The sequence below is a fragment of the Varanus komodoensis genome, unplaced genomic scaffold (assembly GCF_004798865.1).
Source record: "Varanus komodoensis strain SLA01 unplaced genomic scaffold, ASM479886v1 scaffold3, whole genome shotgun sequence".
Taxonomy (NCBI): Eukaryota; Metazoa; Chordata; class Lepidosauria; order Squamata; family Varanidae; genus Varanus; species Varanus komodoensis.
In genome coordinates this window covers 18,253,435-18,270,423 of record NW_025335761.1, presented here as the reverse complement: position 1 = coordinate 18,270,423, position 16,989 = coordinate 18,253,435, and the positions used below count along the sequence as shown (strand labels likewise).

At 41.0% G+C, this 16,989-nt stretch overlaps 1 protein-coding gene across 8 annotated transcripts in view; it reads left to right on the top strand.

The window, feature by feature from the left end:
* MIDEAS (mitotic deacetylase associated SANT domain protein) overlaps positions 1 to 16,989 on the top strand; it is a 71,553-nt gene that overhangs the window by 10,242 nt on the left and 44,322 nt on the right. Inside the window, exons 1-2 of one of the 8 annotated variants that reach the window (XM_044435873.1) lie at positions 13,099 to 13,298; positions 13,407 to 13,544. The exons of 1 other annotated variant lie outside the window; for it this stretch is intronic. The gene's annotated coding sequence lies outside the window, so the exon portion shown is untranslated. 6 more of the 8 variants (XM_044435871.1, XM_044435875.1, XM_044435877.1 and 3 more) reach the window with 6 other exon arrangements.

Sequence of the window (16,989 nt, the reverse complement as noted above, 5' to 3'; positions counted from 1 at the left end):
TCACATGCTAGCAAAGTTATGCTCAAAATCCTACAAGCTAGGCTCCAGCAGTATGTGGACCGAGAACTACCAGAAGTACAGGCAGGATTTTGAAGAGGGAGAGGAACTAGAGATCAAATTGCCAACATACATTGGATCATGGAGAAAGCTAGAGAGTTCCAGAAAAACATCTACTTCTGCTTCATTGACTATCCTAAAGCCTTTGATTGTGTGGATCACAACAAACTGTGGCAAGTTCTTAAAGAGATGGGAGTACCAGACCATCTTATTTGTCTCTTGACAAACCTATATGTGGGTCAAGAAGCAACAGTGAGACCTGGACACGGAACCACTGATTGTTTCAAAATTGAGAAAGGAGTTCGGCAAGGCTGTATATTGTTGCCCTGCCTATTTAACTTATATGCAGAGCACATCATGAGAAAGGTGGGGCTAGATGAATTTCCAGTTGGAATTAAGATTGCTGGGAGAAATATCAACAACTTGAGATATGCAGATGATACCACTCTAATGGCAGAAAGTGAAGAGGAACTAAAGAGCCTCTTGATGCGGGTGAAGGAGGAGAGTGCAAAAGTTGGCTTAAAACTCAACATTAAGAAAACTAAGATCATGGCATCTGGTCCTCTCACTTCCTGGCAAGTAGATGGGGAAGAAATGGAGGTAGTGACAAATTTTATTTTCCTGGGCTCCAAGATCACCGCAGACGGGGACTGCAGCCAAGAAATTAAGAGACGCTTGCTCCTGGGGAGGAAAGCTATGGCAAATCTAGACAGCATACTAAAAAGCAGAGACATCACCCTGCCAACAAAAGTGCATATAGTCAAGGCTATGGTCTTCCCAGTTGCAATGTATGGCTGTGAAAGCTGGACCATAAGGAAGGCTGAGTGCCAAAGGATTGAGGCCTTTGAATTGTGATGCTGGAGGAGACTCCTGCGAGTCCCTTGGACCACAAGGCGATCAAACAGGTCAGTCCTAGAGGAGATCAACCCTGACTGCTCTTTAGAAGGCCAGATACTGAAGATGAAACTCAAACACTTTTGGCCACCTAATGAGAAGGAAGGACTCCCTGGAGAAGAGCCTAATGCTGGGAACAATAGATGGCAACAGAAGAAGGGGACGGCAGAGGATGAGGTGGCTAGATGGAGTCACTGAAGCAGTTGGTATGCGCTTAAGTGGACTCCGGGGGATGTGGAGGACAGGAAGGCCTGGAGGAATGTGGTCCATGGGGTCGTGATGGGTCGGACACGACTTCGTGACTAACAACAACAACAACCATGGTATGAAAATTGGGTCACCCCATTAGTACTTTTTTAATACTTGGTTATGAGTGCGTTTCATTCCTGAGAAAACAGAAATTCACCTTTAAGCCAAATTTGTATGAATGTTGGATCACATATAGTTGGCCCTCCACATTTGTGAGGATTAGGGGTGCAGGACCCCCATAAAAGTGGCAAAACCAAAAAAATTTCTAGCCATCCCCCCGCCACTGAAACAAGAGCCTCCTGTTTGCAGCAAGGAAATGCCAGAGAAATTTCCCTCTCCGGATGGATGGGGCAGGAAGGCATGCTTTGGAGGCCTCCCTCTCTGCTCTTTCACTCCCTCTCTCTTTATGGTGAATATAATTTCCTGTAGTAGGCCTTTAACTTGAATTTTTAACTTAATAGGCTTTATGGCAGTTTGTTATAAGCATGGGTTGTTCATAATTCAATGTTTGTAACCTGGGGACTGCCTGTATTCATAATTTGTTTTTAACTTTTACAGTTTTTCTACCAAAAAAACTAGTCACATTCATAATAAATACAAACTAAAAACAAAACAAACATATATAATCAGTTACAAAACAACATTTAAAAACTAAATGAAACAATAATAAAAATGTCAATGACAAAAAGTAATGTATTTTTTTAAAGCTCCTATTCCAAGTTGCTAATATGGATTGGCGTGGGTATTCTTGCCAAGCAAGGCAGCCTTGTGAGGTCTTCAGACCAACCCCATCAATGCTTCCTGACTACAGATCCTTCCATTAGAAAAGGCAGGTGCATTATTTTTGAGTGGCAGAACAACAGGGCTCAAACACATCTTCTGAGGCCTTGTTTAAGGCAGAACTTCATGTTCTCTTACAGGAAGTTTAAGTCACCCCCTTTCTCAAACTGTCCAACTTGGTTCCTTTATTAGTTACTATATTTTGAAGGCACTGGTTTGTCAATCTAAGGCAGACCATTTTTTCTTTCTCTTGATCCCATACTCACTTGCAGGTACCAGACTACTCAAACCTTCCTGACAAATGGCTTTTCTATACTTTGGTTAGGAAAAGGCTTTACCCACAGCTTTAGGGAGAGAATGAGTTGGCTTCCTTCTCAGCCTCACTACCCTCTCCCTTCAAGGGTAGGTATGGACAGGGAGCCCACTGAAAAGAGCCTCCATGATCCACTGCCCCTTTTCATCATTTCTACCTGCCTCTTTATTTTCTTCTTGCTTGAGCCCAGGCAACAGAAGAAGAGGGATCTCCTTGCTCACTGTGAGTCGATCACACCAGTGCTGCAGTTATTAGAAAGAAGATGAGGAACAATAGTTGCTAGCAAGAATGGTAGTGAGAAGAAATTAAGAGAGGGCATTGGGGGTGTCTTGCACAATGGCCTTTAAAATACACAGAACTGTCACTGCCAAAACTTATGTTACAGCTTTAGAGGGACTGTCTAAGAAAACCTGCAGAACATGTATATCATTGCTATGATGCTGGAGTCACTTTGCCTCAGGAGAAGGCTGGAGCTCTTGAGGTTGGACCCACTGGGAGTATATTTGACACAAAATTTGTCTAATTTTTATGCTCCTAAAGTGTGTGCCAAACACTTTGTTGCAGATGGAGCTTTCAACCAGGATTGTGATGTTTTCATTAGATTCAGCTGTCATTAGTAGGTCAGTGAAGGGCCAATTATGTGATCCTTTATGAGAAACAGATTTGGCCCCTGGGCACTGGTGCTCGGGTATTGCTTTGTGTTGCCACAGATACTGCAGCTGGTACTCCAGATATGTTCATGAATTTCAGAAGGAAGACAGCATAAGTTGTTAACTCTGATGAGATTCTTATTCACATTCAGATTGCTTCTACCTTTGGTGCATATAGAGCAACCGAATGGAAAGCAATTGCTTTCTAATTGAAAGCAATTAATCTGCCCTGGCAAAATTGAGCTGAATTCTTCAGCGAGTTCTACAACACTGCTGTGAAGCATCATGAAGTATAGTAATATTTGGAGAGCCTTTACAAAATTAAAAAATGAATTGGTTCTGCTTTAAAGAAATAAGGAGAATTTAATTTGGCAGTGGCTTTCTAGTTTGGACATTTTGGAGAGTGAGCTTCACTTCTCATTCCAGTTTGTAAAGAAGCACATTTTGTTTTTGTTTAAAGTGAGTTTGGGAATTGCATGTTGCCTCTGTTTGAAAGCATCACTAAGCAGGTTCAATTCTGGGTGAGGGCAATGACCCAAATCAACTTTGCACATGGTGACCCATTTTTACTTGCTGATAAATAAAGTGATGTGAAATTTTTTAAAATGCCAGTTTTCAAGTTAAGCTAATATTTAGCCCTGTTCCCTTAAGGATCTGTTAAAGCTGTCGAGTCCATATATCTGAAATTCACAGATACGATTATAACCAACCTGTCTGTAGAGATACAAAGGCAAATTTTATTACAAAAAGACAAATTATGCAGAAACAGCATTAAGTGCAGGATTTTGGGATCCTTAGGAACAGCATCCTCTTAACCTGGAACAGATGGGACATGATGGGAGGGGAACTTTAAAAAGAAATATGGATGTTATTTGTATGGGTTTCACATATACAAGTTTAAAAGGATGAGGAATGGGCTTTCTGTTGCCCCATCTCCAGCCTTTGGGAAATTCTTTCCAGGAAGATCTGTGCTACTCCTTCACTGATCATCCTCTGTGTGTGTGTGTGTGTGTGTGTGTGTGTGTGTGTGTGTGTGTGTGTGTAAGGGGGTGGGTGTTAAAATTACCACTGGCCTACATTGTTGCAGTGGAGCTCTTTCATGCTTTTAAATATTTTGCTTTTAAAATTGTATTGCTTCTTTGTAAATTGTATTTTCTTGGTCTGTTGTTGTGCTTGGGTTTGCGATTTTGGTATTACGAAGTTGAATACAATGAAACTGAAACCTGGCCCAGCATGAATTTTCTTTACCCACTCCAGTCCCCTTGTCCATCCCCAAAATCTGCTCTAGAGGCTTTGCGGGAGGAGTCTAAGCAGACATGAGGGGGTTCACGGGATGAAAACAAGGGGATATTTGCTTGCATGAAGTTGGATTTAATTCATTTATTTCTTTTATTTGTTGTGATCCTCCTTGAACTTTTGTCAGGAAAGGAACAGTGTAAATATTTTAAATATTTTATTTCCTATTCTGAGACTTAAAGAAATTTCTAAGAAAGAATGCTTTGTTTACTTTGGTAGGTATTCATTAGCCTTTCTAAAATATTTTAGTTGGTTTGCCTGCATTTGCTTTTGTGTCTTAAGTTGGCTTTAGTAGTGAAGTATGACAAGTATCAAGTAGTACTATTTACTTGCCTGGAGTGGCAGAATTAGGGAAATGCATGTTTTAGAGAAATAATATGTAATTTAATTTCTTCTAATTAAGTGCTTTGAGCCTCTCAATTTATTATTATGGAGCCTTAATTTTCTTTTAATATATGAAAAGCCGTGCTGGATCAGACCAAAGGTCCATCTAGTCCAGCACTCTGTACACACAGTGGTAAAACTTCCAGGGCAGTAATCCTATTTATCCCTTCAATTTATGAATAGCTACATTCTCTTTTAAACTAAACTATCAAAGTGGCTTAGGCTTTGTACTGGATGGTTTATTACTGGAATGACTTTGATATGCTTCTACCAAGGGTTTGCATGGCAGTAGTTGTAGATCAAGTGCTGAAATAACAATATAAGAACCATCACTAAGTTTACTGCTGTTTCCCCTAGAATAGTTAAAAGAAAGTAGTGACAGTTCGGGAGAAATTACTTCTGTCTTTATAGGTAGCATTCTTCACTGGTCTTAGTAAAAATGTATGTTTTCGTTCTTTTAAGAAAAGAAATGAAAAAGAAAAACACTGTTAGATTTCCAAGGCTGATTTTCATAAAAATAAATATTTTGCTACACGCATACATCTGCTATATGTAGTTCCCTCTTGCTTAACAGAAGAAAATATTAGGTAGCCACTATTTTTCCTCACTGTACTAACTGCAAAGCAGAGAGAGAGAACAGTTGTTCAAGACACAATCCTGTTCATACTTAGAAAAAGGCCTCTGTTCTTTCTAAACTTGCATAGGATTGTACCTTTAAACTCCATTGAGGGGGCTCTTTGAATCTTACTATGATTTTTATGGGTATAAGCTAATGCTGCTTGGAAAAGGGGGTGTGAATACATCATAAAAAGGTTCTGAACAAGAATATCAAGCTACATTTCTGCATTGTGTGCTCAAGGAGTGACATGTGGCTGGATTCCTCCACCACATGATCCAAATTCTGCTACAGGTTGGTTAAACTTCTGCAGTGGACTGTCATTTAATTGAATGGAGGGATTTGAGCAGGAGAAGAACGGATGGATGTGTTAATTGTTCTGCCATCTGAATAGTTGTAGAAGGCATGGGGTTTCCTGTGACATAAATTTCCCACTTTACAAGTATACAGCCCAGATTTCATTACTGCAATTGCAGAATGAGGTGGTTCAAGCAACTGAAGGCTCACATTCCCAAATAATTCCACTTGTTCGACAAATGGAATTTATACAGTACCCTATCCCTGAAAAAGTGTGGCCTAAAGCAGGAAGAAATGAATAGAACACTTTTCAATGAGGTGGTATGAATTCCAAAATCTAGTTCTTAGTGGATTATTATCTATGCCTCTACAGGACATAATCTCACTTCCTTGTTAAATTTCCTGAGTCACCAGAAAAAGGCAGTGACAGCAAAAAAATAAAACAAAACATACCATGCAGTTTCCTTTCCTTTCTCCGTCACCAAGTTGATCCTCCCACTTCTTGGAAAAATTTATTTAGTTCATCTCTTTATGTGACTTTCAAGGACCTCTTCAGAGGATTCACATGAAGTATTTCAAACACAGTTTATACCATCTAGCAAAAATAACTAAATAAAAACAGGACAAAAATTAAGCGTTCTGCTGCACAGGAGGATTATTAACGATATCAGGTAAAAATCAGATGAAATAAACATGCCACAGGCAACCTCCTAAAAGCAAAAGTATTCCATAGAGGTGAGCAGCATGGTGAGGCCTACTCCTTGAGTTAATCATACTGATTTCTGCAGCCTGAGGCACATGAAGGAGGGACCTCTCTAGAAGTCCCAAATGTGCAGAGAAGGAAACAGACATGTCTTTGAGAGACTCTGGGCCCCAAACTTATTTAGGGGAGTCTTCTCCAACCTGATGTCTGCATATGTTTTGGGCTTCAATGCCTATCAGCCCCAGGTCAGGAATTCTGGGACGTTCCTTGAATACATCTGGAGGGCCTCAGGTTGGAGCAGGTTGTTTTAGGGGTTTAAACATTGCCCCTTGCATTGCACCCAGAATTACTGGTAGTAAGTAACATAAATTTAAAACTCCACAACAATGTTGTAATATTTATTTCTGACAGTTTTCAGTTGGATAGCTATGTAAGTCTCTTGCAGTGAAAACTTCAGGGTCTTGGCACCTTAAAGACTAACACATTTATTAAGGCATAAACCTGGGTGGATTATAGTCAAATCCATCAGATGTATCAAGTGTTATTGAGAATTTCAGGTGTATAGGAAGATTGTAAATATGAAGGTTAGAGTCAGTGTTTACAATTCTCACACCCCCATCCTGTGAAGTATATATTAATCTCAAATTCTGGCTAGGAAATGCTGGGACTTATAGGACTTTTTATGACTAAACATGCATAGAGCTGTGCCCTTAAATATTAAAATAAAAAGAAACATGGACTTAAAAGTTGGAGGGTACCTCAGTGTTTATCTTGCTTTCTCCTATTGTGTGTGTATGCGCTCACACACATACAACCCCCCCCCCCCAAGATTTTAATAGAAACTGGAAGATTTAGCAGTTGTTGATCTGTTACACTTGTATCCTATTCTTGAAGAACTTTGGAGGTTACAAACAAGCATTGCCAGCAGCTTGTTCAGTCCCTTCATCAGTTGCCTTGTGGGGATTGATGATGAAGTCCAGAAGACACCTTGGATGGGAAAGCTGAATAGACCTTACTACACACTCTTTCCTGAGTAAGGGCCTTTTCAGACATTCCAAACAAACGCCAGTGAAGGGGTGATGTCAAAGGTATATAAGAACATGCATGAGACTGCTGCAGTGCCATTTAAAAAAAAGCAAACTGAAAATGAGAAACCAATGAACGAAATGCTTTTGTTGTTTTTGCAGTACCAGACTTTGCCTCTCCTTTTGCATCCTTGTATTTGGTGCTGCAGCTCCTTGCCCCTTTGATACTTGGTTCTTTCCTGTCATTTTTGTTTGTTTTTGCTCCTGATGTTCCCCTATAATTTAAGAACATAAAACACCCATGCAGCCTAGGGTCACTCTCCCCAAAGAATTCCATCCATATTTGCCCTGTTCCTTTTGCAAGGTTCACTCTTTCACCTAAGGTGTGGAGAAGCTGCTCTGTGGCTAATTACCCGAGTAACCTTAAACTTTCCTTCTTCCTGTCTGCTTCTCCACCCTTAAATTCTCCTCTTGTGAAGCATCTTCTTTCTCCCTCCTCCCCTTTCTCCCTCCCTCCCTTTTAAATGAACAGTGCTGGGCTCACTTACAAGCATTTGCTTGTCACATGTGGTTAGCCCCTAATTAATAACCGTGGAAGAAGACTGTGCCAGCAGCTCTTGTTTATACCATCAGAAGTTACTGAGCAGCTTATGTGGCACTGCAGTTCAGAGGCTGATCTGCTTAGCTTTAACCCCATCTCGAGGCCTCAGTTTCTGTGCTTATGTAATAATAGCAATAGTAATAACAACAACAGATTGTGTCTAGGGACAATCTGAATATTGGCACAGTTTCTTTGGATGATGCTTCACTGTTGAGAGTATTGTGGACAACTTAGTAGCACTGGGATAGCTTTCCAGTCCGGTGTTGTTGCTTACACAGAAGGGATCTGAAAGTCTAGTGGCATGATTAGTTACTCAACATGTCTATTTTGGGGAGTGAATAAATTGGCAGCACATAGTGACCTACTCCAAAGTGACTTTTTCATGTAGGTGTTTCAGTGAAACTTTACCAAGACTGTTCTGAAAAGTTTTAGAAGTTGAAATTCATGGTCACTTTTGTATCTGAAACCTGGAGTTTCAGGTTTTTGTGACATACCTCAGGATTTTATTGCCCTCAATTGATTTAAATATAAAAAGATGTATTTATATTATCAGGAAAGGGCTTCTATGCCTTCCAGAGTTGTGAAGAAAAGAGAATTCTGGCAGATTCAGCTTGTCCTGTTACCATAGTATTTTGGTCTAATACAACAGGGACAGCTAAGACAAAAACGCAGTGGAGCAGAGTAGCTATTTCATTTGAACTAAGTTTTTTTTTTACAACAAACTAGTGCTATTCATATGGTTCTTTGAAAAGTTCTCTTCTCCTGAATATATTTTTAGACAAAAAAGTCACAACTAGATGCTCTCAATGTTTTATATTGTGAAAGTCTACCAGTTTGAGCAAATCACAAGCTGCTGGTTCCTGAACATTGTTATGGATGTGATAATCTGTACTCCTGCATGGGGTGTTTTTTTCCTACACAATCTACTTTATTGCATGAAAATGGAAACCCAGAATGACTGTGAGCAACACTGAATTGTTACAGTCAGTGAATTTAAGTCAATGGCAATCATCTAGGCACTGATGATCGCAGCGCAATCCGATGTTTGCTTGTTTGGGAGTAAAACCCACTTAACTCACTGGTACTTAATATCCCTTCTGAATAAAGCTGTGTAAGCTTGAGCTGCAACTCTACCATGAAAAGCACTTACAATTTGCTTTTGCTGAAGTTATGTTCAATAATCTTCAAATATTTCGAGATTCTGCCCACAAATCTGAAGTTCTGGAAACACTGCCAATTTATTAAAAGCATAAGCTTCCACAACATTGATGGGACTGCATGCTTTGCTGTCTGTACCTACAACAAATGGTTAAGATCCTTTTTGCCATCTAGTGGGTGGGGCCAGAGCTAAAAGTGGGCAGGACCACACCTTTCCCTGGTCTCCTTGCCACAGCTACCTTCTTCCTACTGTCAAGAAACAGTGAGCACAGGTATGATGGAGGTGTATAATCAGAAGAACATTTACAGTTTATTCAGATGTGCAGCATGTAGATAGCCCTGAAGGGACTACCAAGGTGTAGTCTGTAAAGGATGCTTTTATATTAATTATTGTCTGTTTGGAGGAGGGTGAGGGATCCCATAGCAGTATGCTAGAGGCATATGAGACTAAAACAAAAGGGTTGCACGGATTAAGACAAAAGGAAGATGTTTCAGGACAGGTGTATCTAAGGTGTAAGTGGGGAACAAGATCTGCAACATGGTTTCTGATCCAAGCAGAATTCCACATTAAGTTTAAAGCTGTTCTTACAGTATCAGGCTTTTGGCAGCCATATTATGACAGTGCTTTTGCTCATATTGTCCTGATACCACCAAGCTTAGGAGGAAATTATCTTTCTTGGCAGAAATCTGAAGTGATCATTTGTGGAAGAGGGCTTTAAAAATTAACTTGAAGTTGGCATGAAATTAGACTGAGGATCTCTGGGTTTCATGTGCTCTGTTTATCGTCAAAAATGGTTTGGAAAAAACTTGGTAGCAGTGATTTTAGAATGCTGCCTCAGCAGTGATGTGTTCTGTGCAAACAGAGTTTCCATTTCTTCCATGAAAATACAGAATTGGCTCCCACTCAATAGAAGTACCTGAAATATTGCTTTAAATGGAATCTGTAGTCACTTGTCTCTGAAATCTCTCACCAGCAGTTTCCTTTATATCACTTTCCCAGTGTGAGAATGTTATCAAGACTGCTTGTTATTTGTTTTTGCAGTGAAAATAGAAGAAAAAGCCCAAGAGTATTCAGAAAAAGCTAATTTTTAATGTGCCTGTAGCTGACCTAAAAAGCCATCTGTGCTTTTTTTAATTTTAATTTTAATTTTGAATTTGTATGTCACCCACTAATCCAGATGGATTCTCTAGGCAGCTTTCTTGAGCTTTTTTCCCCTGTAGCTTCTATTTGCATATGTTCAGATTTGACTCTTCTGCATGAATGAAAGTTGCAGGGAGAAAACCTTACTGTTAAGTGTCCCCATGGGCTCTTTTACAAGTAATACTGTGAATTGTGATGGAGCTAGACACAGCAATTTTCAGTTAGGAAATAATTGCCAATATGCCTATTTTCTTTAAAAGGATGCTGTTTTATTGCTGAAAAGCATATTGCTGTAGCAAAACGTCAGGTGTGGTCTTCTTCCTTTTGGCCTCCACTTGGCCTTGGATATATTTGGGCTGCCAAAGTGTTGGCATCCTTTTCTGGTACCTGGGTTTTTGTTGGTTTGGCTTATGTGCCCATGTACTTTTATTTCACAAACTAGAAGTTTGTAAATAGTGGTTTTGGTCCAACGTATACATCTGCTTAACTCAGGTTTTCCCTAGTTTTGTGTTTAAGCTGTGGTTAGTCCACATACAGCTACAGAATGCAAATAGCATGCAGAAATCTTGGAGAACTCTCTAAAAACTTGTATTTGTTCTTTGAGTGTGCATGTTATTTCATATGGGTCACAAGAAAAAAGCCATAGGGTATATAGCATGGATTTCACATGTGTAGTGCCTCAGTATTAGTTCAGTATTATCTCCAGTAGTGGATCTCAGATTACAGAACTCTCTTTTGCCTAAAGAAAAGCAGACTACTGGACGGGATCACACAGAAATGGAATGGGCTGACTTCAGCCCTTGATTGCTCTTTGTTTTTAGTAGAATATTTTTACTCTATTTTACTTTACAAAGCAAGAATGTTAATTCAGGATCTTGAAACAGATTTGGAACACTTATTTTGTGTTAAGTGATCCTGAGTATGTAATCCTATGTATGCCTAGTTAGCGCAATCCCACACAGAGGACATGGAGGGGAATTGTGTATGGTCCTTTGGGTTTCTTGGAGGAAAAAAAGGCAGGATGTGAATGTAATAAATAAAATTTAAAAGCTCTATTGCATAGTCTGATCGTAGCCTTAAAGAGTAACACATTTCTTACGGCGTAAGTTTTAGTAGACTACTAGACAACTTCAGATACTCAGCAGGGGCAGGGTGTGTGTATCTGGGGGTGGATTGTGGTACACTGTGAACACTTTATATAGTTTTTATCATGGTACATTCACATTCAAAGCCACCCAAAACTCTCCCAGTTTACACAATTTATTGCAGCAGTATAATTTGCCTTTTCCTGTGTTAGTTTAAATTCTTTTTAAAAAGCTCTTTAAACCTTCTGACTACTGTACATACAGCTATCTTTTGGGCTCTCAAGTTTGGCACTTTACAGCATAAGGAATGCGGCAAATGCAGCTGCTGCAAGATGGGACATGAGAACTCCTGCCCAACTGCAATAGGGCTACTTTTTCTCATTTTCATGCAGGAACCAGCACACGTGCGTTGATTCTTTCCTGTAAGTTTCTGCCATAGCACCATTTCTTCCTGTTGCACTCATTTGCAATACACATTACTTTCAGGTTGCAATAAAAGAAGACTGCTGCAGTGATCTCGGGTGTGCTGTGTAAAATGCAAACTGAAAGGGGTGGGGGGACGGCGGACCGGAGAACGCAGTTTACTTAGTGGGAGGTGGCAAAAAGGAAGCCAGTCTTAAGGTACAGAGCTCAAAGCAGTCTAACGTAGTGGTTATCAATAGCCTTCTTTCATACACTCGGATAAAGGAGCTGGAGCTGTTGCACAAGAGCAAACGATGAGTCATGGCAAAGCTGTTAGGAGGCCTAACACTTAGGAATCTAACTCTGAAATTCTTTTAGACTTCGTATCACTGATGGGCTAACCTGCTTCCCATATTTTAAAATTTATCCTCTCCTTCAGCCATCTGCATTTTTCCACGTCGGTGTGTGATTTTTTTTTACAGCAGTACATAGCGTGGCACTTTCGAGACAAGCTGATTTAAGAATGCATACGTGCAAACCAAGGAGCGTATTATTTTGTGCAAGATGGACAAGCCCAATCCTGTGTGTGTTCGGAAGTAAGCCACACTCCGCTGAGTGGCGTTTACTCCCATGGAATGCCGGAGGCAAGCCTGCGCGCACTTGCTTGTTGGGAGCAGGGTCTCGCAAGCTAAGTGCCAAATTGCGCGCGCAGAATCAGGCTGCACGCTTCCTTCCCGAATGTAAGGCGATGACTTTGCCCTGCTGACCTAACCAAATCTGGGGCTGACCGTTGGCTGTTTTCTAACCACCCCTTTACACGAGGTTTCAAAGATTAAATATTCTTCTGTTCTGCTTTTTGTCCTTTCTCGTTTTCGCACAATGCATCTCAGCGCATCCGCATGATTTACTGGCTCAAGCCTACAGAGGCAAGAGACCAAAGTAAAAGTCTCTCCGAGCATGGGAAAGAAAGTCAGCACTATTCCTGGCAAAGGAGTGTTTCCAGTAACGTGACCAGGCTCTTCCCCCTGACCTTGTCGCTGGATCGAGATGCTAATATGCGCTAGAGCAACTGGTGCCTCCTGCCAACCAAACATTTTGGATGGGCGGGCGCACACACATACACTTGCAGGCTTGCCGCGTTGTGTTACTGGATGATTATTAGAAGCGGGGAGGGAGGGGGGGAAAAGGAAACTTTATTCGCCTTATATGGCAACAGGAAATGGGCGGGACTTAGGCCTGCTGTTGGGCGGGGGAGCCTGAGCAAAGGAGGCAGTTGTGCTGATGAAGAGGAAGAGCTGGTTCGACTTCTATTGCGGAGCAAAAGCGTGGTGTGCGTGCCCTTTTTTTTTTTTTGCTTGCAGAACGCTGCTCCAATTTCCTTGCGTGAGAGTTGTGCAATCTCCGCGTTCGCCGGAGGAGGAGGAGGAGGAGGAGGAGGAGGGGGGAAAGCCAGCTTCCTTTGCTTTTGCAGTTGCTGCTGCTTTCGTAGCTCGGGGTTCTCTCTCCCCCCCCCTACTCCAAGCTTGCTCTCTTCTGTTCCCCAAGCTGTGTGATCTCAAATCTGTGACTCAGAGACTTGCAAACCTGATACTGCAGCGTGCGGTTGGCAGAAAGGGAGAATAGACGTTTGCGGGAGAATCGAGCCAGGTACACCGCAGGAGTTTTTCTTTCCCCGTACACAGAAAGAAGACTGAGCAGGGTGACAACTGCACACGATATTCGCGATTGCAAGAAAACTTCCTGCTTTCTTTCCAGGTGGCCTTTGGAGATCGATTCAGGCTTTGGTGTTGGCGTTTTTTGTTTGTTTGGTTGTTGTTTTTTTGGATTGGAACTAAAGCAACGAAAAGCGATGGGGGCTAACCTTTCATTTCTCTGACGCGTGGGAGCAAGGAGGTGAGTTTCAAATCGAGAGCGCCTGCAGGGTCCCGAGGCCTTCTGTGTCTTTTTTCGTTTTGTTTTGCAACGTTGGGTTTCTGCTCAACCCGAGGAGAAACCGCAGCTTGCGGAGACGGTTTATTTGCAGCCCGGAAAAGGCTTTTGCAGAGAGAGGACTGGGGCTGATGGGATGAATTAGGGAGAAAGAGGACTTGGGCGAACTTTTTGGTTGGCTTCTGCATAATACGTGCCTCGCGTTGTTTGTGCAGCTACGCATTTCAGCATTGGTAATGGGCGGCCGCGGAAAGGAGGTGTCCTCCCTTCAGAACCGGGAAATGAGCTACATACGGAGTATTCTGGTTACCAGTTCCCTTGTCTTGGTAAGACGCAAAGCTCTTGATGAGAGAACAGCATGGAAGGGTTCTTTCGAATTGCCTCTGCTTTTGGTCATCCTGTGACATTTTCTTGGAAAATACGACGCGATGTCAATCTCAGTGCCTTCGCGCCCCCCCCCCCCACTGATGATTCACTTTAATCCTCTGGCCCTTCGCTTTGATTAATAGTAAATAACAGGATGGGAGGGTTTAACCTATGCTCTGAGTCTGGGGGAAAGTAGAAGGTGTGGAGTCTTTTCTTTCAGCAGGCACCCCTCCCTTATGCCTTCTTTTGCCCTCGGTTACTGGATGACTTCACTCTGGGGCAACAAGACACTCTTCCTGCCCCCTTCACCTTGGAGCTCTTGATACAGATGTTACATTTTAGTAGGACCAACGCACTGTTCCTTTAGAGTTTTACACTGGTACAAATGAGCCTCCGAGTTTACTCACAAAGGTGAAGTGAGGTGCGGAGTTCGTACCAAAAGAGTTATTTATTTTTGACATCTCCAACGCATCAAAGTTATTGTTGCAGTTCTAACCCTTGCATGCACTCTTTTTAAATTTGTGCTGGAATTTGAATTGTAGAAGTGGGATAGTATTCTTAAAGATGGTTATTTAGTATGCAAATTATGTGGTTGCTTAGTTTAGTCCATAGAGGCATATTAGCAGTGAAGGGTAGAATGTCTCTTGGCGTAGTGTTCCCCAAGTAAGTGGATTCTCTTGTGCTCAGAATATGGGAAGAGAGATGTGAAAAGAATTAAGGTGGTGCTTAAAGCTCAGGTGACTTCTGGATCCAAGAACCCTGATCTCATCTTGCTTCAGTGCCTTGTGGATTGCAGAAGTGGTATGAATGTTGAAAGAAATGTGTAATCACAGTCAGAGTGACTTGTCAGGGCGTATGGTCATAGTTTAGCTGGTGACATCATCAGAACTGTTCTAGTCTCTAGAAATCAATGAGAGCTTTGCTATTAACCAGAGGTTTGTAATTGGCCCTTGTACATTTTGCATTCTGTAGATTTTGGCTCTGAGCTGGACAACTTTCAGCAGGAATCTGTTGACTGTTATTATTTATTATATGTTTTATGAAGAGTTCAAGCCAACCCATGTTTTACAGGCAGTAAACAGTTATTCATTCTTTCTTCACAGATGAGATGTATTGTGTACATTACTAACTTTTTGATAGATAATATGTCTTTTTAAAAAGGTTATTTATCTTCCAGGTCTTTTTTGTTTGTTCTTAAGTTCATGCATTGGCCAAATGTATTAACAATTCCTACACAATCCTCCATGTATACATATGTGTGGGTTGCTTCTTATTTCTTAGTACTGAATCTGGAATCACTGAATTCAATTGTTTTAGATCCCTGCATAGAGAGAGAGGCTGAAGGGTGCAGGAACTTTGCACACTTCCTTTGCCATAAAGTATTATGGAATTGCTTTCAACATCACAATCAATCTTGTGAGCAAGGAGTATGTGCAAAAGTGCTAAGATCTGATGCAGTATCTGCAAAAAACAAACACAATCTATCCACGCATTGGTGGAATGGGATACTCTTCAGATGTTTTGAATTAGAATTCTCATAGTGCCAACCAGCAGTGGGAGTTGTAGTTTGCAGTATCTGGAGGGGACAGGTTTATTTAGAAATTGCAGCTGGATTTTGAAGATTATTCCACTTAAACTTGGGTTTCTCATTGTGATCAGTATGTAATGGCAAACAAATATAAATGTTGCCAGTCAGTATTAACTTTTCTTGCAGTGTGCAGCCTTCAAGAAGAATCCAGAAATTGACTAACCAGGGAGCTGTTATACTCCTAAAGAAAGTCCTTGGAGTATGTAAATGCTTGGCATTGATGGTCTAAAGTTATATGTTCTGTTTCTTAAGTGCTTGATCCAATAAATGTATTTGCTGGGATTTTGCAAGTGAGAAGAGGGTAATGGGCTGTGTTTCTAGCACGGAAAGCATTTTGAAAGATGCTGCATCTTCTCCACAGTTGGCTTTCTTAACATTTTAAAATAAGGATATATACAGTCTAATAAGTTCATTTATCCTTGGAAAAAGCAGCTGGACCAAGAAGCACTTCTTCCCCATTTGCAGTGCAATCCTGTAAATGTCTATTCTTAAGTAGGTGGATAGAGGATTGCAGTAGAGAATGAGGAACAGAGAGGAATTTATGGCTTCATAGATAAGGTTGCATAATCTTTGAAGAAAAGAGACAGAGTTCAGGAGTTGCTGCAAACTCAAGAGCAGGCCTCTGAGTTCCTAATGAGTGAACTAAATGACTGCTTGCCATGAATGTGGGTGGTGGATGATAGGATCAATTGGTGGGAAGAGTAGAACTGTGTGAGTCCCAATAGAGTGTTTTAGCACCAAGTGTGGGAAGTTTGCTGCAGCACATGCATTTTTTGATGCTGAATGTTCAGACAGATAGCGGACGTGTGTAAAACAGCATCCTGACTTTTCTGTCTTCTACCCTGCAACCCAGTTCCATGTTGCACTTGAGTGTACTTCCTTGATTTCTAGGTGGTTTCTGCTTTCAGTCTGTCTATGTAATTTTAGGGCAGGTATTGCAGTACTGTCTAAAATGGCCATCCTTATATTTATGTACAATACTTACATAGTTACTGGGAGGGTTGGATGCTCTCTTGCTGGAAACTGTACATTAGTGCATTTTCATCCCATTTGTATGTTTATTGCCATAGATGAAATAAATCAAGGCTACATATTTCACCAAGAAACAAAGACCAATAGCTTTATATCACATTTTTGATTATGTAATTCATACATTTCCTAAATAAGAATGCATACTAATTGCTTGCTGTAACCATGAAAACATGCTGGTTTGTAGCTCACAAAAGCCTTCCCTTATACTTCTCAGGCATATGATCAGAACCTTTGGTCATGCAGTCCATTTGTATTTTGCATTGCTCAGTTATACCTGCCTATAGATAAGGTAGCTTTGAAAAATACTAATTTAGTGTCTTTGTATTCTGCTCCTCAGCCAAAAAAGCTATCAGAGCAGCTTACAATTATCAGTAAGAGAAGACAGCCCCTGCCCACAGACTTAAACAACACGATATATAAGAA